Source organism: Dermacentor albipictus, unplaced genomic scaffold (assembly GCF_038994185.2).
Source record: "Dermacentor albipictus isolate Rhodes 1998 colony unplaced genomic scaffold, USDA_Dalb.pri_finalv2 scaffold_21, whole genome shotgun sequence".
Taxonomy (NCBI): Eukaryota; Metazoa; Arthropoda; class Arachnida; order Ixodida; family Ixodidae; genus Dermacentor; species Dermacentor albipictus.
Window position 1 is genome coordinate 1,517,521 of NW_027225575.1, and position 22,507 is coordinate 1,540,027.

Sequence of the window (22,507 nt, forward strand, 5' to 3'; positions counted from 1 at the left end):
GGTAAATTAATGGAAATTAATGTGGATGAAAGGTTGTGGAATCATTCCCCACCTGCAGCAAGTTTTTTTCATCCACTTTTTTCCATTCATTCGTTTCTTTATTTCATTTTTTAAACACGAGTAATTTCCCCTATGTTGTCGTCCTTGGTGTCGGTGTTTGTTGGCTTCTTCTAACATTTACTATATCATATATGCATACAATTGAGGGCTCTTTAAGGTAAATGCAGTGTTTTTAGACTTGTACTTCCGAGAGACATTGTCTTTACGATGTATTTACTTATTACCAGTTTTCTTATTGCCAGCTTTAGGTGTAGCAGAAATATATCTATGCACATATTGATCCATTATTCTTGCTCTTCTTTACCTGAATATGATTCATGTGAAAAGAGAACTTCTTGTGCTGTGAGTTAGTTACGCTTTTTGTTTTCCTTCTACCTGCAGTTGCCAGGAGCCACCTCTGCGCACCCACACCTTTTTTATTCCGGCGAGAAGCCTGAGACTTCCGCCACCTTTTTAGTAACATTCGAAAGTTTGAAGCTGACAGCCATCGACATAGCAGATGGGTTCGCTTTGCTTCTTGCTGTATATTGGGCATTTAATGTCCAGTATGCACAAAAAGCAAAGCGGACTTTTTTGCTGCTGGAAACCTTGATGGGCATGCAGCCTAGTGCCCTTTTGGCATGTGTTGTCAAGGTGGCAACTGCCATTGACAGTGTATAAAGGAGTTTTTATTCATTTTTTTTAATTTATAGTTTTATAATGTGCTTTGTTTAGCATCTTGCCCAGGCAGTCTGTTTCTAAGGTCTTAATCGTAAGAGACTGGCTGGGCGTGTAACAAACTTTTGTCCTAGACCTTATCATTGCAGGTCCTGTTGAGCTCATTATGATCATGTCATTGGGACATAGTTGAATGGATGCAATACCTGGAAATAGTCATTAGCCAGGCTTTTTGATGCCACTAGTCGAAATTTGTATCACAGCATTTATTTATAAAATACTGCATACAAGAAGTTCAAGCAAGGTACACAGAACAAGCATAATAATAATAATAATATTTGGGGTTTTACGTGCCAAAACCACTTTCTGATTATGAGGCACGCCGTAGTGGAGGACTCCGGAAATTTTGACCACCTGGGGTTCTTTAACGTGCACCTAAATCTAAGCACACGGGTGTTTTCGCATTTCGCCCCCATCGAAATGCGGCCGCCGTGGCCGGGATTCGATCCCGCGACCTCGTGCTCAGCAGCCCAACACCATAGCCACTGAGCAACCACGGCGGGTACACAGAACAAGATTATTTGTACAAATGCACGCAAAAAAGTTTGTCACACAGACTGGGCAAATGCTCGAGTTAGTTGGTTCCAGGCAGCCATTGTTTGCAGAAAGAATAACTAAGTGTGTCAAATTAAATTATGGATTTTTACGTGCCAAAACCACAATCTGATTATGAGGCATATTGTAGTGCGGGATTCCGGAAATTTGGACCACCGAGGGTTGTTTAACACACACCTAAATCTAAGTACATGGGTGTTTTCGCATTTTGCCCCTATTGAAATGTGCCCGCTTTGGCTGGAATTCGATGCCTGACCTCGTGCTTAGCAGCCCAACACCATAGCCACTAAGCAACCACGGCAGGTTAAATGTGTCAGTTGTGAAGATTGGTGTTGGAGAATGAGGGTAGTGGTGCTGAATAGGTATTAAGTGGGATAAGTATGTTGGGGAATCTACAGCTAGCTTGTAATTTAGTAGATGTGAAACTAGCCAACATTTCTTTCATTGAATTTCTAATAGGTCAATCCCGTTAGCTGTAAGTAATGCATTGTGGAGTCAGTGGCGATGAATTGTACTGCTTTTCAGTGAATTCGTTCCAGGTTTTCAATTGTTTTTGTATGAGGGTCCCACACTGTGGAAGCGTACTCAAGTTTTGGCCTAATAAGAGAGTAGAGAGCAGCGTAACACTAGATAGAGCAATTTTAAGCTTGTGGCATAGAAGGCATAGCTTCCAGAAAGTGGAAGAGTAGATGTTGTTTATGTGCATGTTCCAAAATAAGTTACTTGTTATCATTGTACTGAAGTATTCATAGCTGGCTACTTTCAGTAAGGTTTATGATACCAGTTCGTAGACATTTATTTGCATTAAGAAGCATCCCCCATTGCTTACACCATTAAATTACCCAAGTTAGTATTAAAGTCTTGCTGGTCACTATTGCAGATGATTTCTCTAAGTAAAACACAGTCGAATCTGTGGGGAATCAACCACATTGTCAGTATCATCTATATAAACGAGAAAAAAGGAGTCGCCCAAGTATTCGTTCCTCCAGAATACCACAAGTTATTGGAAGGCAGCCAGAGTGTTGTTCTCCCACTTGAACTTATTGATTGCAATTATTCAGATAAGCAGATATCTGTGACATAATTACTTCTGGTATGTCAATTAACCTAAGCTTTGTAATTAGTTTACAGTGGGGAACTGTATCGAACGCTTTACTGTAATCTACAAGCATTATGTCAATTTATTGTTATCATCGAGACAAGCTGCAATGGTGTGAACTATGAGAAAATGTTCCAAAAGCCAGGGGAACTCATGCTTCAAAGTGTTGTTTTCACTGGCTTTACTTAACGAAAAATAACAAAAAAACAGACGTTTCGCCACCTATGCGGGTGGCATCGTCAGTACACAATGGCAACAAATGAGAAATACATCCTATTTATCTATGAAACTGCCGTAAACATCCGGCAGGGGGCCACGGTTAGAGTTACATGAAGATTGATTATGGCGGATGAACCATGATTCTACGAACTTTCTTGGGCCCCATCGGTGTTCCCGTGCTAGTGTGGTTACATTGTTAAAATCGAACATGTGTCCCTTTGATAAACAATGATCAACCAATTCTGTCTTGGCACGTGTAGCATGGGTGGCTTTCGTAGCATCTCTTAAATGTTCCTTGATACGGGTGCGACGTCGCCGCCCCGTCTCGCCAATGTAGCTGGCATCACAGTCCGAGCAGTTGACCTTGTAGACGACACCACTTTGTTCGTCCAGAGGTGTGCGGTCCTTTGGCTTCGGGAACACGTTTCCCAACGTGTACGAGGGTTTGAACACAGTTCGAACACCTAAAGGCCGTAAAGCCCTTCTCACTGCTTCTGATACACCGGGACATACGGAATGCACAAAAAGGAAGCTGGCCTGTCGGCCTTGCTCTCGCGAGGTTTTTGCATGCGGCGCTGCGTATCCTTGACAAAGTGCTCAGGGTAACTCCGTTTATGCAAAAGAGTGGCAACATTCGTTCATTCTTGCTCCCTCAAAGTTTGCGTTGACGAGAGCGCATCGCAACGAGACAGGAGCGTGCGTGCCACGGCAGTTTTGTGCTCTATAGGGTGGTGAGATTCAAAACTCGGCACACTCCCGCTATCGCAAGATTTGCGATATACGGCTGTCTCCACCGAACCTCCTTCGCTCCGTCGTACCAGCACGTCTAGAAAGGCTAGGCTGCCACTATTCTCCGTCTCACATGTAAATTGAATGGCATGATGGACGGCATTAAGTGCGTCATGCATTGCACACAGGTTTTTCTTTTCGACAATCACAAAGGTGTCATCTACATAGCGACAGTACATTTTGACAGGGAAGGGCAAGGACGTCATCACAGCCATTTCCACGTGTTGCATTAACAGATCAGCCACGATTACAGAAACAGGACTACCCATCGGGGCGCCTTCTATCTGGTGATATATGGTACCGGCAAACGAGAAATAAGTTTGCTTCAAGCAGAACCTAAGCAGAATCATGTCGTCAACAGTCGAGGAAGTACGGCTTTCTAACGTACAGTCCTCCTGCAGGCGTTTCTCAATAATATCCGTAGCCAATGCTATCGGCACATTCGTGAACAAGGACACTACATCGTAGGATACCATAACATCGTCGTCCCGAAGCTGCTGCTGGCGTACCGCAGTAACAAACTCTTTTGAATTCTTGACCGTGAACGTGCTCCCTTCCGCAAGCGTCTTTAAATTTCAACCAGAAGCTTAGACAAGTTGTATGTCGGCGACCCAACAAAGGAAACAATAGGGCGTAGGGGGCAGCCGTCTTTGTGAACTTTTGGCAACCCGTAAGCTCTCGGCGTTGCTCTGTCAGACGAAAAGAGTCGACGGTACAGCGACTGGTCGACCCTTCCTTTCGTTTTCAAGCTGCGCAAATAGTCAACCAACTGCCTTTTGCAAGTGGAAGTGGGGTCGTGCTGTAACTTCTGAAAGTGCAGAGGATCATCCAAAAGCAGTTGCATTTTTCTATCGTAGTCCTTGCGGTTCATTATTACAATACCTCCGCCCTTATCAGCTTCGAGGACCACGACCGATGCGTCAGACTTCAAGTCATGAAGCGCTGCGCGCTCCTTAGTGGTTAAATTAAACTGAGGCGTCTGGGCATTTGCCAAAATGTTCACAATGCGGCTACGAGCAAGGCATACAGCTGCAGTATCTTTCATGTGACGGAAACATTCTTCCGTTTCTACTATAATATCACGTTTCGGAATAAACCGCGGTGTGATAGCAAAGTTCATCCCTTTCGACAAACACTCGCATAGGTGGTGAAACGTCTGTTTTTTTTTTGTTAAGTAAAGCCAGTGAAAACAACACTTTGAAGGTGTGAACTATATTTAATTGAGTGTAAAAAAGCCTTTTCAACAGCCATGTTGACAATTTGTTAAAATCTAGTGTTCCAAGACTTCAATTTGTGAGCCACTGTGTGTTCAATAAATTTAACATGATAATGTTAAGCAGATCGGGTGGCGATATTGTAATGATAGATGGCCACCTTTTTTAAATATCAGCATAACTCGGGCTGATCTCCACTCATCTGGCAAGTCTGCTGACAAGGCAAAGCGACGAAGAAATGTGTTGGGGATACCGTCAGGTCCACAAGATGTTTGTACTCAAGTCAAGCAGTATAGGAACGATGTCAGGATAAGTGAAATTTGCAGCACGGTCCACCTTCTTGATGGGTATGGAGGCACCAGGGGCAGAAAATACACTATGGAGGCATTGAAAGGTTGAACATTGGCTGTCTGGTCAAAACTTAAGGTCATTTTTGATGAAGTTTTGGAGTGCCATGCTGAAACGTGCTGTCCTTCCTTTTTGTTTGCGTAGAAGTGCTCGTGCAATTGTCATGTACTTTTTCGCTGTACAAAGTGTGTACGCTGTGAATTGTAAATAAACATGCTGGTTGTTCTTCGTTCTTTATGTCCCTGTGCTATGCACCCATTTTGTCTTTAAGGGCCCATCAACACAATGAGCTGCAGTGAACATGAACATTGAGGCTCCATGAAAAACTATTGCCTTAAAAATGACACGGCATACGGGGCAAAAATTTGTGCTCTTCATGTGAAAACCACTTTCTGGGATGCAATTTCAGGAAAGCTTCACTATGTTCATGGGTAGTAGGATGCTTTTAATAATTTGAAAAAAAAAAGCCCGCCATTTAGGCTTAATCACGTTTTGTACTATGGAGTAATGGTATGCTGTACCCAGAGTAGCAGTATTCCTCTGGAGAGTAGGGAAATGCTTATCTTGAGAGTTGTGCAACTCTCAAAGGGAGATCATACACTCTAGCTAAATTGGATTGGGAAAACTCTATTAGGGAGTAGCATTCCTCCTGACAACTCTTCTAAGGAGTTCACACACTCTAGCCGAGATAGGATCGTACTACTCTCTGAAGGAGTAGCACAACTCTGCAGTGGCAAGAGCTTTGTAACTCTTGCAAGGAGCACATAGACTCCATTGCAGAAACTCCACTTCACTCTTGTGAAGGAGCTCGTCACTCTCCTACAGCCAGAGTGACAGTACTCCGTTCGAGAGAGTATGCCTGCTCTAGGCAGCAGAGAGTTCCAGGCACTCTCGAAAAAAGAGTGAAATATGGGACAAGCGTTTACTCTCCCTAAAAGAGTTCCCGGCACTCTGTCACTTCTAAGAGTGTACGGCACACGAGATGGTCGGAGTCGTATGTATTTACGGACCGTACTGGGGTCGCACTTATTTCTGCCAGTTCCCGCATCGGGCCACTCTGAACGTCGAGGTATAGTGCGGGGTAAATCAGGCGGCGCGATGCGGACTCGCTGGCGCGCTATTTATGCAGGCGCTGAGGCGAACCCTATTGGACATCATTGTAAATTTCAAATGAGTCACTTGGCTGACAATACAGGTCGAACACTGACATATTAATGCGCACATGAAATACGGTAGACTAGCAATGGCATAGCAGCGATAGCCTTCCACGGTCACCTCATCTGGGCACGCGCACTCGCCGTGGCAACCACTTCACTTGGCCTTCTTTCCCTACCGTTTCTTTATTTACGCGTTCCTTCGTACAACGGCCGCACACGAAATATATAGGCTACACTGGTTAAACCCCAAGTGAGAGGCTAGTCAGCGGTGTAAATTAAAATCTTGCGAGTTCTGGCAATGGGAACCACATGGAAAAAAAGAGTTTCTACCATGCCATTTTACACTGAAACATAAAGTAAACGCGAAAACGAAGGTGTGCGAATGGGCGGAGTAAGCGTAAAGAAAAACAAAAACACAGCGCAATGAAACACAAATATATGTTAAAACATTCCGAAAGGCCGTTATGTAGTGAAGTCAGATCGGAAATGATGAAAAGTAATTTAAACAAAAGAACAATAATAAAAAAACAAAGAACGGTGCAAGTGACGCTTCAGTAGGACCGTTCCCCTGACTCGGAGCACGTTGCTCGTGTGCGTTAAGCTTAAAGCTAATTGAAGTTCGCATGATTACTTCTTCCAGTTAACGGTAAGCGTGGCGGAATCGCTAAGTCACTTCGGTACGCAGCGCGTTTAGGCCTTCGTTAAAAGGCCTCACATTCCTTCCCGCTGTCGCCGCACACGGAAAGTAGTGAGGCACCAGAGCGCTTCCTGTGTAGAAAAATAAGCTCCTCACTCCTTTTAAGCAGATACGTTTTCCATGGATGTAAAGCCATGCACCAAATCTTAAATATTTGTTCCTGATTTTGTATAAGCAGTAACGCGTAAAAAAAATGGTCTGTGAAGAACTGCAGGAAACGTACTGACTGACAACTGAGCTTTCTTCGAACTCCTTGTTTTCATTGGCACTGTTTTTTTAATATGCATAATTAACAACTTGGCCCAGGTTGTAACCTAAAAAATTGTTAAGGCATCACGCAATCTTAAACGCAAAACTAGCCCCCAAGGTATTTGCGTTTGAGGCGTAAAGGTTGGTTATCTGTATGACTGGCCAAAGGAAAATGCGGTATGTTCCGTCTGGAAGTTGAATGTTTCGATTCATTCATGGTTTTAAACGTCCTGAAAAAGAAGGGGGGGGGGGGGGTTCATGAGGTGAAAGCTCTAAATCGTCACACTGCTCAGCCGTGGTGGCGACGAAAACAGTCGGCTCGTGACTAATCCTACCGACTGACTTTGCAGGTAGTTACTGTCCAAGTGTGGTTATCGATCGGCACCTGCTGCCGCTTTCACTTCTTCAACGCCATTTCAAGAATCCGGGAGCCATATCAAGAATCGACAGCGCCCCCAACGTGACCTATGTCACCGAGACGCTTCTACAAAAGGCGCTATTCAGACACCGGAGGACCATTTCCTCAGTGGTGGTCGGCTCCTTACTAACCCCTATCGACTGACTTTGCAGGTAGGTGTGCACTGTATCTACACCTCACTAAAATTGTCGTTGTCCGCCACTGCCACCGCCGCTGTTGCAATAGCTTCCTCTTGGTGATCACTGTAGCTTCCTTTCAACGATCACTGTTACCGTGAGCCTTTGATTTTTGCTCTGTTCGATATGTCCGAGTCCGACGCCTGCCTAGTTTGTTTTAAGGCACTCCTAGATAGTGGCACATATCTAACCTGCTCAGAATGCAAATATGGCTATTACCTGGGAGCATGCTCAGGTGTGAGCACGACGACCTTCAAAAAAGACGATGCGCAAAGAAACCATGAAAGTGCCAGACATGCCTTGTTTTGGCGGCCCGAAGGGCACGTGGGGAAAAGAGCCACACCGGCTAACATAAATTGGCCTACGAGAAAATACTTATTGAAATTAATAAGAAGCTGGCCCAAATACCTGACATACAAAGCAAGGTAGATTCACTAATGGTATTAAAGAATACAGTGGACAAACTGGAGCTATCTGTTCAGCATTTGTTGATCAATATGATTCGGTGCTTGCTAAAATGCAAACTGAAATAGCCGCCCTTAAAAAAAAAAGGCAGATTCCGTCGGGACATCTAACACCAGCATGAACGTTCTTCAGTTGCAAAAGCATGTTAATTCCCTAGAGCAATACAGTAGGCGACAAAATATTGAAATCTATGGCTTACGTATCACCTAGAATGAAAATTTGCTCGGGAAGTTGAATAATTCAGCAACTAAGCTTACCCTTCCTGGATTGACTAGCTCCGAAGTCGAAGGCATGCATATACTGCCGCCAAAAGCTGGCAAAGTTCCTGTCGTGCTCGTCCCTTTGGCATCACGTGTCACGGGGTGAACGGATGGCTAAGAAAGCCGAATTAAACACCACTAATTTTGGCGTCCAAAATCAAGGAAGGGGCTGACAGATGGAATAGCACACCGTGGTATAAAGTTTGTAAACAGGGATAAGGTGCCTCAGAAAGGCTGGCCAACGTTTGAATAGGAGGACCTCTCTTCGTCAAAGGCGGCCTCGTGATACTCGGCATGTTAGTTTTAAAGGGTCAGTGCAGTGACGTCACGTGCGTTCATCGTCCGTGGCAGCTGGTTATAAATGGAGTGTATTTCCTTGACAATCTGACGCAACAGAACAAGAAACTTCTCTGGCTAATGAAAGCAAAAGCTGAGGAGTATCATTATCTGTTCGCATGGTACAAAAATGGCAAGTTTTTTGTGCGCAAGATGCCTGGTGATGGAGCACTGCGCATCGACAGTGAAAGTGACCTTGATAAGATTCGCTGAATGGCTTTTCTTTTATCCCATGCATTATTTTAATTGCTAGTGTTACTGCTATGGCTATCTTACATGAAGCCATATATCATGATGCTGAATCTTTTAAATTTCTTGTGCAAGGTCCCTCTTTTAAAAGCAGGAAGAATGCCGATTTTCCATTTAAACATACGCAGTCTTAGAAACAAACAACCTGATGTGCTGCTTGATTCATTAGATCACACATTTCATTTTTTGGCCTTCACTGAGACCTGGTACTCATGTGCGTTCGATGTAGTATTTTTCGAAGGATACAAACATGAAGGTGTGTCAGACCGAATTGTAGGGGTGGTGGAGTGTCACTATATATCAAAGAAGATATCTTATATGAGGTGGTTCCTGGATTTTGCTGTTTGCGCACGTTATGAATCTATTGCCGTTCAATGTGTAACATCTCTGATTACCTCAGTTTATCGCCCCCCATCAGGGTATACTCAAGAGAAAGAGAGAGAGAGAGAGAGAAATAATTTTTATTTATATAGCCGGCAGAATGGTGGGGGGCCAACGCCGCCTAGATGGCGGCCAGAAGCCCTTGACCTCTAGCGGCATCCTCGGCGTGCTGGACAGCCAAAAGTTGGTCTTCGGGGGCCGAGCTGAGCAACACAGTCTCCCAATGCTTCCGATCCTGAATATTTTTTTGCCTTGTCGGGGCGCCCGAGGGCAGGCCCAGATAATGTGATCCAGGTCCGTCTTTCTTGACAAAATTTACAATTGGCCTAATATTGGTCTGGGTAATAATGGTTATAAGTCACCGGATTTGGATATGTATTTGTTAGAAGGAGGCGCCATGCCACCGCCTGCTGCTTTTTAAGTGATGGGTGTGCGGGAGGAAAACGCGCCCTCCCCAATCTGTAATGTTTAGTTATCTCCCTGTGGCCAACCATCCGGTCCTCTGTCCTCTCCAGCCGCGGCGCCCCGGTGGCTCGGCTTGTGAGTCCTCGAGCTACGGTGTCGGCCGCCTCATTGCCAGGGAGGGAGGAGTGCGCAGGCGTCCAGATGATATGGACAACCCGCTCACCGCGGAAGTTTGCCAGGATACGTTGTGATTCCGGCGAAATGCGCCGCTTTGCGTAATTTAAAATGGCGCTTTTAGAATCACTGACTATTATCGTGGCCAGTGTGGAAGCTATTGCGAGAGCAATGGCCGGTTCCTCAGCCACCTCGGCTCCTTTGGTTTTAATAGATCCGCTGAACGTACGCTCCCCTTCCAAGTTCACTGCAACGATACACATATTCTGATTAGTTGTGTACTCTGCCGCGTCGACGTACACCACGTCCTCAGAGCGTTGGAATCTCCTCTGTATAGCCCTTGCCCTTTCCTCCCGCATTTCCCTGTGGTGTTCGGGATGCATGTTTTTCGGTAGTGGTGGGATAATAAGCTGTTTCCTTATGTCGTGGGGAATGTCTACTTTAGTGCCATAGTGTGATGCGTATGTTACCCTAAGCTTGTTAAGTATGTGTCCGCCAGTAGGTCTTTGTGGGAGTCTTTCATATTGCGCTATTGTATGGGCTTCTATGAGTTCTTCGAGCGTGTTGTGGACACCTAAGGCTACGAGCCTGTCATTCGATGTGTTTATCGGCAGACCTATGGCTTGTTTGAATGATCGTCTAATGATGCCTTCGATTTTTGTCTTTTCCGCTACTTGGAGATTTAGGTAAGTGGTTACATATACTATGCGGCTGATGACAAAAGCCTGGACTAGTCGTACCAGATTGCTCTCTTTCATCCCATAATGGCGATTAGTTATTCTCTTAATTAGTCTCATTGTTTGTTGTGCGCTGTTTTCTAGTATTCCGATTGTTTCCCCGTTGTGACCGTTCGCTGATACGTGGAGTCCGAGGACTCTAATGCTGTCGACAATAGGTATTTGGTTGCCATTTACAAAAAGCGTGATGTTTGGTTTATCCGTAGAACTCTTACGGCCCTTGCGTATGGGCCTGTATAGAAGTAATTCTGATTTTGGGGGTCAGCATCTCAATCCTTTATCCACGACATATTTCTGAACCGTATGTATGGCTGTTTGGACGATTTCCTCAATCTGCCCATCACTTCCACGTGTTACCCAAAGGGTGATAGCATCGGCGTACAGGCTATGCTGTAATCCTTCTATATTTTCTGGTTCTGCTGGCAGGCTAATCATAGCTACATTGAAAAGAAAGGGAGATAAGACTGATCCTTGTGGTGTGCCCCGGCTTCCCAGTTTTATCTCTTTGGATTTCACTTCACCGATAGTGATTTGCGCAATACAGTCAGAGAGAAAGTCTTTAACATACGCATGGGTTCGTTGCCCCACTCCTAGGCATTGTAAGTTTTCTAAAATAGCCCTGTGGGTGGTATTATCAAAGGCCTTCGTAAGATCAAGACCAAGGATAGCTTTTGTATCTAGCGTTCAAGGTCCCGCGTGTATTATTTCGTGTTTGATTTGCAACATAATGTCTTGTGTAGACAGTTTTGGTCTAAACCCAATCATGGTGTGTGGGAAAAGGCCATTATCGTCCATGTAATTAGTTAGACGTGTGAGGATGACGTGCTCCATGAGCTTGCCAGCACACGACGTTAACGATATAGGCCTGAGATTCTCAAGTTGAAGTTTCTTTCCCGGCTTTGGAATCATTATAACCTGGGCGGTTTTCCATTGACGTGGAATATTACCTTGTTTTCAGCAGTTGTTAATATACTTGGTGAGGGCCGAGATAGATTCATCATCGAGATTTCTCAGGATCTTGTTGGTGATTCCGTCGGGGCCTGGCGTGGATTTCGTGTTGAGCCTGATGAGTTCCGCTCGAAATTCAGCCTCGGTTATGGGGCTGTCAAGATACGGGTTTCCCTTACCAGTATACGGATGTTGTTGTTCTTTGCTTGTATTTCCTACGTATAGCCTTTGTAGTTCCTGTAAAAGTTCTTCTTCCGTGCCTTTGTATCTGTGAATTATTTTGTGCAGGCAGTATGGTAGTGTGGACTTGATGTTTTCCGGGTCTAAAAGATAACGCAGAAGATTCCAGGTTTTAGGTAGCCCTATCTGTCTCTCCATGGCGTTGGATATTGATATGGATATGGACGATGCTTCTGTTGCATAACGCTCCTTCAATACCAATGCCTTGTCGACAATTCATGCTAGTATTGAAAGTATTGACTGGAGTGATGTGTACAGTGACCAAAACCATAAAGTATCGTATGATTTGTTCCTACGTAAAGAATTGCTATGATACTGCCTTCCCACTGCAATAATATAGAAGGCCACAGCAAGTCCAGGAAACCATGGATTTACAGACATCTTTACAACAGAATTAGAGAACGAGAACTATACCATAACTTCATTAGACTGACAGACATATCTATATTACACGAATACACAAAAGTTCGCAACAAATGAAACTCAGATTTGAAGAGAGCTCGTATTCAATATTATCAGGCAAGATTTGCTGGGGCTTGCTGTAATCCCAGGAAAGCTTGGAACTCGGCAAGTCTGCTCATGGGGAAAACAAAGGCTAGCCTTCCTACGACACTAACCATTGACAGCGTTGAGTTCACAGAAGCCGATCTTGTGGACAAATTAAATAATCATTTCCTAACTTCAGTTGCAGCAGGTCAGACAAATAATACAACAAGTGACTGTGAACAATACATTTCTTCTTCTGCGCGCAATCTATTTTCTTGACTCCATGTAGTGAATTAGAAATAGTTCCATACCTGAAATCATTAAATAAGAATACTGCCACTAGCTATGATGACATTAAGGCTGACCCAAATAAACAAGTCGCTGAATTACTATGTGGCCCACTTCAGCACATCTGCAATCAAGCTTTCGCCACGGGTACCTTTCCTGAAGCCATGAAGATAGCCAGAGTAGTAGTCATTCACAAAGGTGGTTCTCACAATGACTTGAATAACTATCGGCCTATATCTGTGCTACCTTTATTTTCTAAAGAGTTAGAATATCATTAAAATCACGAATAATGAAGTTTCTTGGCGACCACCAAATGCTTTCCAAGCAGCAATTTGGCTTCCGTGAAAAGAAATCAACCGAAACGGCGCTCTTGGATATTAAATAAGAGTTAGTTAATAATATTGATAATAAGCAATACATTCTTGGAATATTTCTAGACTTTAAAAAGGCATTCGATTCTATAAAGCAACCCATTTCGCTTCGCAAACTCCCACATTGCGGTGTTAGAGGTTTAGTATTAAATTTGATACGCAATTTGATCCGACAGGGTGCAATTTACTAGCCTAATGGTTACCGTTCTCAATTACAGCCGATAAAATATGCCGTACCGCACGGCTCTATCCTTAGACCATTATTCTTTATTTTTTATATAAATCATATTGTCAAAATACCGCGAACTCCTAACATAGTTCTCTATGCAGATGACACAAGTATTTTTTTTTTACAGGTAAACACTTATTTGAACTTGAAAAGGCAGCTAATAGATGTTTAACTAATCTATCAAACTGGTTGCATTGTAATCAACTTCAACTAAATGTACAAAAGACTAAGTATATTATTTTCAAAAGCCGTAATAAGCCTGATGACTATTGTACCTGTATTAGATTTAAAAATTGTACTATCGAACGGGTTTCTACTTATAAATTTCTAGGTGTCGCCTTTGAAGAAAACTTGAGCTGGCCACCACATGTAAACAAGATACATGGAAATATGTGCAGGTCAATTTCTATATTGTATAATACTAGAACTTTGGTGCCAAAATGGTTAAAACTACAGTTATACTATGCCCTTGTTCATTCACATATACACTACTGTCTACTAATATGGGGTACAACTACTAAGACAAATTTAGATAGGTTAATAATCCTACAAAGAAGAGCTGTGCCTTGCATGGGAAACCTTGAACGTAGTGACCACACTGCACCATACTTTTCCAAGCTAAACATACAATAGATTATCCATTTCAACTAAGGCTTGCTATGTGTACACATCGGGAAATTCTGCATGACGCAAATACCCTGTCCACATCTTCGTCATCCGACAACTCACAATATCACCTTAGGCATAACAGACATAGAACACCTATGTTTAGATCCAAATCTGGTACTCAGACACTCGCCTACCTAGTACCTCAATTCCTAAATAAAAATCGAGAAATCGCTACTATGATTCAGGAATGCAGGTCTGCTTGCAGTATAAAGAAAAAGGTTAGGAATTACCTTTTGCTAAGCTCCTAATAGTACTTAACTGTCCTTGTGGTCTCGATAACTTTTCTTTTTATTTTAGTGATTTTTTCTCTTACATATTTTTCTCCTATTTGCAATATAATGTTTTGTAACACTGATCAGCATTATTTCCTTGTTTAAATATTTCCTTGTTCTCGCGCATTACTCATGATATATTATGTACAAAGTGTAAGAATCTTACTTCTTTGTATACTTGATTGCTTGCCGCATACTTTGTGTTCTTTTTCTTGTTTCTACATTGTTGCACTGCATTTTCATGATGTTCCACCCCCTGAGTAATGTACGGGTAGGGGGGCCTTTGTCAGGCAGTTGCATCTGCCTTTAGCCCCTACATCCCAGACAATGTATTGTCTAAATAAAGCATTCAAACAAACTTGGGCTGTGAGAGATGCCGTTGCGGAGGGCTCGAGGAATAATTTCGAGCAGCACCTGGTTTTCTTTACCGTACGTGCACGTAAATGTAAATACACGAGCGTATTTATATTTCGCCTTTATCGAAATGCGGCCGCCGCGGCCGGGAGTAAAACCAGCCACTTCGTGCTGACCAGCAGAACGCCATTGCCACGGCCCCAGCGCGGCGGGTATGCTTGGACTTATGTTTCACAACTATGGGTATGCAACATGATGAGAGATTAACTATGAGAACTACACTAACATCGACTTCGTGTTTTTTTTTTTTTAGGAAAGCTGCTGGTACCTTGCGTTTCGGACCTCTGAGTTTTCGCAACTTAAAAAAAAAAGTCGGCAAGAAATAGCGTTTATTAAAAGCGCGCCTCTGTGCAACTCTATTTTTTTTTTTCGTATGCAGAGGGCATTACTGAAGGAAGCGCCAAATGAACTAAACAGCATATTTGGCCGTCGAACAAAAGAATGTCTTTCTCTTCGTGTATGGCGAACGCAAATATTACGCGGGCTTGCATTCACAATGTAAGTGCGGTCGGAGTGTAGCCGTCACCGCAGCTATCATCGCATTATCGAGCCGATCATGATTGGCGGGCACCCAAGCGCCGGCCAATCATGAAGCGCTCTTATCTAGAAGCAGTTTTGTGAATACAGGGGCGCCATTCTGGACACGCATGGCGGCTGCACGGCCGCCATTATCCGCCATGTTTACTCTCTGATTGGCTGTCGAAAGGTCACGTATTTTGAAATTTGTGCCGGGAAGCGGAAGTATTGCAAAATGCAATTTTGCGTTTTCATCAAGATGACGAAACGTGACGTGGAGCTGCAAATGTTATGGACTAATACATTTTTTTGGTCCTTGGCAGATATATTGTGATGTTAGCGCTTCAAAAAGAATGTGAGCGGTAGCGTGCAGAAGCCAGTGCAATGCATCTGCAATTGCGCGAATATGTGGTGGCGATTCAAGGTATGGGCCATGCCAGCTTGCTGATTGGCTGAAGGAATATCTCATGAGGAGCGTCACAGGAAGGGCTGTTTCGTAAACGTCATTTTGACGAGGCGTGACGTTGCGCTGTGCCGCCATTGCTGAGATTTTCCGCCATAATTTTTGCTGCGACGAGCCGCGCGAATTATGCTAATGGGCAGCCATATGCAATGGCAGCTGAGAGGAATGCGTATCGCCACATTTTCCCCGTCGTTTGGCACCACGAAAATCTTTTGTTCATAACGCGTGCTCATAGTATTTGCATGGCACTCGGGTAATTTGTGTTTGGGGCCATCATTTTTTAAAAGAACGCGTTTATACAAAATAATATTGGCTGAACATAGCAAACTTTCGGCAATGTTGTCCACCTTTCACTGCTGCATTTGTATTGTAATCAAGATTAATGCCTTTTCGCACAATCAAAAGTTATGACAACGGCCTCTTTCTAGTTTATGAACAGAAATGTACGCAAGGCGGCGCCTTGAAGTTTCCTCCCGCGGTGCGAGTAACCAGCGAAATGAACAAGAGATGGCAGCGCCGGCGCTTGCGTCGCTCTAGTGGATATCTCTGGCGCGCGCAACGCTATCGGTGATACTCGGCCGTTTCTCAGCCAGTCGATTCGGGCTGAGTCACTTGCCTTTCATGAGATAGCGATAACGTGGCCTAGAACGTGCGCGCATCACCACTGGTGGGTCGCGTATGTTGTCTCAAGCAAGAAAACAAGCGCATTGGCGCCAACATGCGATGACTCGTTCCATTTCCCGGGGACACGCATCCTAGCTTTGAAGCAGACGATGGCTTGTACGCAGCAGACGACGGAAGAGAGAAGCGTTTTCGACGGAATAATCATACGTTTTGAGATAGCTACTTTATTTTTATTGCGGAGGAAAACGGTTTTGCTTTACCGATAACGCTATATTCAGTGCCTTCATTTCAATTTCTTAGGCGCAACGTCAAGTTGGCGTCACGTTACGTAAGCAAAACTGGGCCACCAGCGCCATTTTGTTTGCGTCGCGCCTACGTCACGCACCGAAGAAAATGGCGGAATAGCCAGAATAGCACCCCAGGGGTGCTATTCTGGACATTCCGCCATGTTTTTTGGTGAGCGACGTAGGCGCGACGCAAACAAAATGGCGCTGGTGGCCCAGTTTTGCTTACGTAACGTGACGCCAACTTGACGTTGCGCCTAAGAAATTGAAATGAAGGCACTGAATATAGCGTTATCGGTAAAGCAAAACAGTTTTCCTCCGCAATAAAAATAAAGTAGCTATCTCAAAACGTATGATTATTCCGTCGAAAACGCTTCTCTCTTCCGTCGTCTGCTGCGTACAAGCCATCGTCTGCTTCAAAGCTAGGATGCGTGTCCCCGGAAAACGGAATGAGTCATCCCATGTTGGCGCCAATGCGCTTGTTTTCTTGCTTAAGACAACATACGCGACCTACCAGTGGTGATGCGCGCACGTTCTAGGCGACGTTATCGCTATCTCGTGAAACGCAAATGACTCAGCCCGACTCGGCTGGCTGAGAAACGGCCGAGTATCACCGATAGCGTTGCGCGCGCCAGAGATATCCACTAGAGCGACGCAAGCGCCGGCGCTGCCATCTCTTGTTCATTTCGCTGGTTACTCGCACCGCGGGAGGAAACTTCAAGGCGCCGCCTTGCGTACATTTCTGTTTATAAACTAGAAAGAGGCCGTTGTCATAACTTTTGATTGTGCGAAAAGGCATTAATCTTGATTACAATACAAATGCAGCAGTGAAAGGTGGACAACATTGCCGAAAGTTTGCTATGTTCAGCCAATATTATTTTGTATAAACGCGTTCTTTTAAAAAATGATGGCCCCAAACACAAATTACCCGAGTGCCATGCAATACTATGAGCACGCGTTATGAACAAAAGATTTTCGTGGCGCCAAACGACGACGAAAATGTGGCGATACGCATTCCTCTCGGCTGCCATTGCATATGGCTGCTCGTTAGCATAATTCGCGCGGCTCGTAGCAGCAAAAATTATGGCGGAAAACCTCAGCAATGGCAGCCCAGCGCAACGTCACGCATCGTCAAAATGACGTTTACGAAACAGCCCTTCCTGTGACGCTCGTCGCAAGGTATTCCTTCAGCCAATCAGCAAGCTGGCATGGCGCATATCTTGGATTGTCACCACATATTCGCGCAATTGCAGATGCATTGCACTGGCTTCTGCACGCTACCGCTCACATTTTTTTTGAAGCACTAACATCACAATATATCTGCCAAGGACCCAAAAAAGTATTAGTCCATAAAATTTGCAGCTCCACGCCACGTTTCGTCATCTTGATGAAAACGCAAAATGACATTTCGCAAAACTTCCGTTTCCCTGCACAAATTTCAAGGCACGTGAGCTCGCCACAGCCAATCAGAGAGCCAACATGGTGGATAATGGCGGTCGTGCAGCTGCCATGCGTATCGAGAATAGCTCCCCAGGCCTCGGCCAACACCTCCTAGATAGCACAAGGCCGGTGCACTTCGATCCGTGGCGTCATGCTAGCTTGCCCGACTGCCATATAGAATTTAATGGGGACGCTCCCGAGTAAGCCGCGGTGATTTAGATGTCATCGCTTTTGACACACCGGGCTTGGTAGTGGAAACTCCGGTCCAAGTAGAATGACGTCATGAAGTAGAGTGCAGATACCTCCTGCTATCTGGGACGCGTTGCTTCGGCCCGTATTGCGTAAAGTTGGATTTGAATTACCGTTCTTGTCTTATATGTAACGCCGACTGGCCAATCTCTGCGAAGTAAAACTGGAATAGAAAATAAAATGAGATCACTAGAAAAAGGTCAGTTTCAACCAGAAGCATTGATAGCGGTAACAATGTATTAGCATAATAGTTTAAAATTAAGTATTAGAAGACTTTAGTATTAGACATACACGAAGTAATGTTCGTCGTTTTGATCACCCGTATAAATTTCAATAAACATTCGCTTGCTAACTAAATTAACAAACATGGCTTCAGGCACGCACAGGCAAACAAACAGATTTAATTCGATAGCCACGGGCACTCGCTGTCACGCTGACGTGCTGAAGAGCGCCGGCAGCGCGGAGAAAACGCTTCCACTGCTTCACGGAAATTTGAGATTGTGCGACCTCCCAAGACTAGGCGCGCGGGAAGATAGCGAGCATGATGCGATCATTTACCAGCCGCCTCGGGCCGCCCTTATTCTTTGCAGCCGGCGCAGATTATTTCCAAGACCTGCAGGCCGCGTATGCGCTCATCCGCGCGGACAGTGATGCGCAGCCACGGCACGGCTGAAGAAGAAGACGCGCATTCAACTGTCCTCTTGTCGGATCTTACCGAACTTGGACTTTATGCGGAATATCATGGCGATGTGGAAACTTCGCCTGTAGTGTCCATATAAATGCTGCTACAACAATATGCGTCCTGACAAATCAATCAGTGATTCCAACTGGCCTCATGCACTCGGTTGTAACCGCATGGTTACCGCATGGTTACCGCATGGTGAAAGGTCTCTTTTACATGCTGGCGTGGAAGCCAGGTTTCGCTGTATATTGCTGGGAGCCCTCCAATTTACCAGTGAATCCATCACGATGGATTGGATCCTCAGCAAACATTATTGCATTTTAGCTATTGTATAGATATACCGGAATTGAAATATAAGTTTGCAGTTTTTCTCTATGCTTTTAGTGTGTGAGCAGAGACAAAGTATAGGTTGTCGAAAGAACAGAACGAATAATGCCCGCAATGGCATGTGGCACATGGACCCTGTTCACCGCGGCCGTCCACTTGCAGTTTTAGAGGCAGCCACGAACGCATGTAGGCGCAGACTGATCCACGTGCATAAGGAGCCGGCATGCAATCACTGTTTCCCTGCAAGCGTCTATTGTCATACAGCACAATCGCCTAGCACACGACTTTGTGGTAGAAAACCCGCGTCGCAGCGTGTAGTCACGACGCCAAGCTGTTCATCTGACAAAAAATTTGGAGGACACTTAAGAATTGCTTTTGAGAGTGGAACGCGACAGCATTCAAAGATCCCTGACTGCTTCTCACGCTTCCCAGCAACTGGAGCGTATGTAACCGCAAGCTTTACGGTAAACGCTGGCCGTGAAAGCTATGCACGAAGGCGGGCTTTGTGGTTCGTTGGCTTCGTTGACGATCAGCACAAAAACAAGTCCACAGAAATCTGCTAACTTTCTTCGTACCTCTGATCGTCACAGTGCATTTTCGAGAATTGCGACCACTGGAATTGATCCTGCAGGATGACTAGTAAATTCTGTGTTATACCCATGATCTCTTCTGTTCTGCATCTGCAACCATGGAAGAAAGGTTGCACCCTGCGTGTGGTAACTTCCTTATGGGCGGACGGGCTCGTAAACTCTGGGGTAATTTTGTCTCTGTGACTGTTGAAGCAAATCCACAGAAACACCCCACTGAAGTTCTTAGTACATGTGAACTGCAATGTAATTGTTTGCGACCGCTGACGCCAGCCTGCAGCAACATAGCAGAATGTTTAGTTGCCGAAATACCTGTGATCTTTTCAGAAGTATTTGTATCTGCTGCCATGGAAGAACAGCCACGCTCTGCCTCTGGTAACTTCCACCGAGGCTGTCAAATACCCGTGAATTTTTAGGATGAAGTTGCGTTTGTGCGTGACCGCTGAATTAAGCCAACACATATCCTTTGTTAAGTTTTGGTACAGGTGAACTCGTATTGGGGGTGAGGACTTACGGAGCCGCCATCTGTTGGAAGCGCCTCCTTTGCGTAGTATGAGGGATCACGTTGCGCGCTCCTCATAGCTTTCTCTTACGGCGCTCAATAAAAACACCCCGCGGCAGCCCTCCTGTACATTTATGTAGGTACTCTCAAAACGAGGGATGTTTTTGACTGTCGATACAATAATCTTGGGCAAACTGAAAGCACAGAATCGTTTACAGGCGCTATCTCTTTACCGATTACGTACAGTGAACGCCACTGCACGCCGTCGCTGCGATGAAGTCACCCAAAGCGGCTTCTTGCCTGAAAGGTAGGCAAACGGTGAGAGTAAACTATGCGAAGTATTTGTTCTTATAGTGGGCTGTCTGTATATAACCAAATGGAGGATAACAGAATGAAGCCTCAATGCAGAGATCGCACTGGTTTGCAACGACCGACTGCGCGTCTGCATGCATGTCCGCGCACTGCAGAATGTTTTGCTTTCGCTTTGAGCGCGTTTTCGCACCGTGCCGTGAGCTTTAGGCCGCAGCATATGAGCATTTGACAGTACACTAACAACCATTGTTGCGTGGACGCTATCAGAACTGTTCAAAAGTAATTTCGTTAGACTTTGACCCCTACGACGGCTTTGATGTGCCGTTGCGACGATTAAATTTTTTTCTAAATTCTTGGACATTTGCATATTATTTCTCAAGTAGCTTCGCACTGTATGATTATCGGTCTTCTCAGCATGCGATTGCCCCTCTGCTTCTTTTTCGTAATCCAATGCATTAATTCATAACACAAACATGACCATATGCCATGCCTTTTTTTAATGTGCGTCTTACCGCCCCCTTTCCGTTCCAGTAAACTTGCCAGTATCTAGCACCAACAAGTTCATAGACCAAACCTTCATGACATTAGCCGGGCAGCGGACTCGGGCGAGCGTCTCAGTGCGCGTTTTCTGCTACCGAACATAGTGGAGTCCCAGCGCCGTAGCAGAAATCTTCCTCGCGTCTTTGGTTGCTGCATACCCGAGTTGTAGCTGATGGCTGTTTGCCGGTTCTAAGTTTCGCGAGCCAAGCTTCACGCAGCTCCTTGTCCTGCAGCTACGTGTATATAAGGCTGACACCGAGCTTCGTTGCGTACGTCCGGCACTGCGGCACCGAGCAGTAGCCTACCATGCTACACGCCTCCAAAAGCTTTGCAGAAGGGTTGAAATCCGGACCAGTTGGTACATAGGTGAAAAAAAAAACACTCACAAAGCACAAAGGACAAGAGGAGAGGTTCATACCACAACGACTGGACTATCAGTTGAGCTTTATTAGAAACGGCGTAGTCCCACCAAGGCCAGCAGGGCATGCGCAACCACAGAATCGCTAATCACTGAGCACGAAAAGACAAGATATCGCATCTATCGTGACCGACCTAGATATGCAAATTCTTTTTCAAGTAAGCGCACCGCGGTTGTATTAATGCAGTCGTCACCTAATAAACTGAAGTAGGACGCTTCCAGGATTTCTCGCCCTTCTTTGCCCTTGGCCCTACCAAGAATCGTTACATTGCTGAACAAAGGGTAACAGCCACGTTTATTGCAATGGCGAGGCAAGTTTTCACCGTTATCTGACCACAGGGAGGAGTGGTGCTCACGCAGGCGGTCATAGATACATCGACCGGTTTGGCCTATGTAAACTCTTTCGCATGTGATAGGGAACTCATACACAACCCCTGCGACACATGCCGTAAAACGGTTATCATGCTGCGTTGTGCAAACGTGGTTCCTTGCCCTGCCTCGAGAAATGCTTGAGCACAGACCCGAAAGCTTGCAAGGGGCAGAAAACACAACACTTACTCCCTGCTTGGCGGCAACCTTTTTGATGTTGTGGCTCACTTTATGCACGTACGCCATGACTTCAAATTTCCTACGTTCAGTTGCCCCAACATGTCCTCTTTAGCCTCTGAAGCAGCGATTCAGCCAGCGCTTTCAAAAGGGGCCGAGGGAACCCTGTGGCTTCCAAACGTTGAAATTGTGCGTCAAAGCTACTTTTAATAGCGTGGCGACAGCTTCTTTCAAGTGCATTGCGGAAACAATTCATTGCCATCCCTCTTTTTTACAATCTTCGAATGTGCAAACTCAAATGGTAAAATAGCTTTCTTGCCTCTAGTGAAAACATCCAGCATAAATGCCCATCATCAAAGAATGTTAGTTGCAGTTCTACGAACCTGATAGAATGA

At 45.0% G+C, this 22,507-nt stretch overlaps 1 protein-coding gene across 1 annotated transcript in view; it reads left to right on the forward strand.

Moving 5' to 3' along the window:
• LOC139052292 (uncharacterized) overlaps positions 1-22,507 on the forward strand; it is a 204,052-nt gene that overhangs the window by 59,306 nt on the left and 122,239 nt on the right. The window contains exon 3 of the mRNA XM_070529375.1: positions 7,455-7,674. The gene's annotated coding sequence lies outside the window, so the exon portion shown is untranslated. The remainder of the gene's footprint in view (positions 1-7,454; positions 7,675-22,507) is intronic.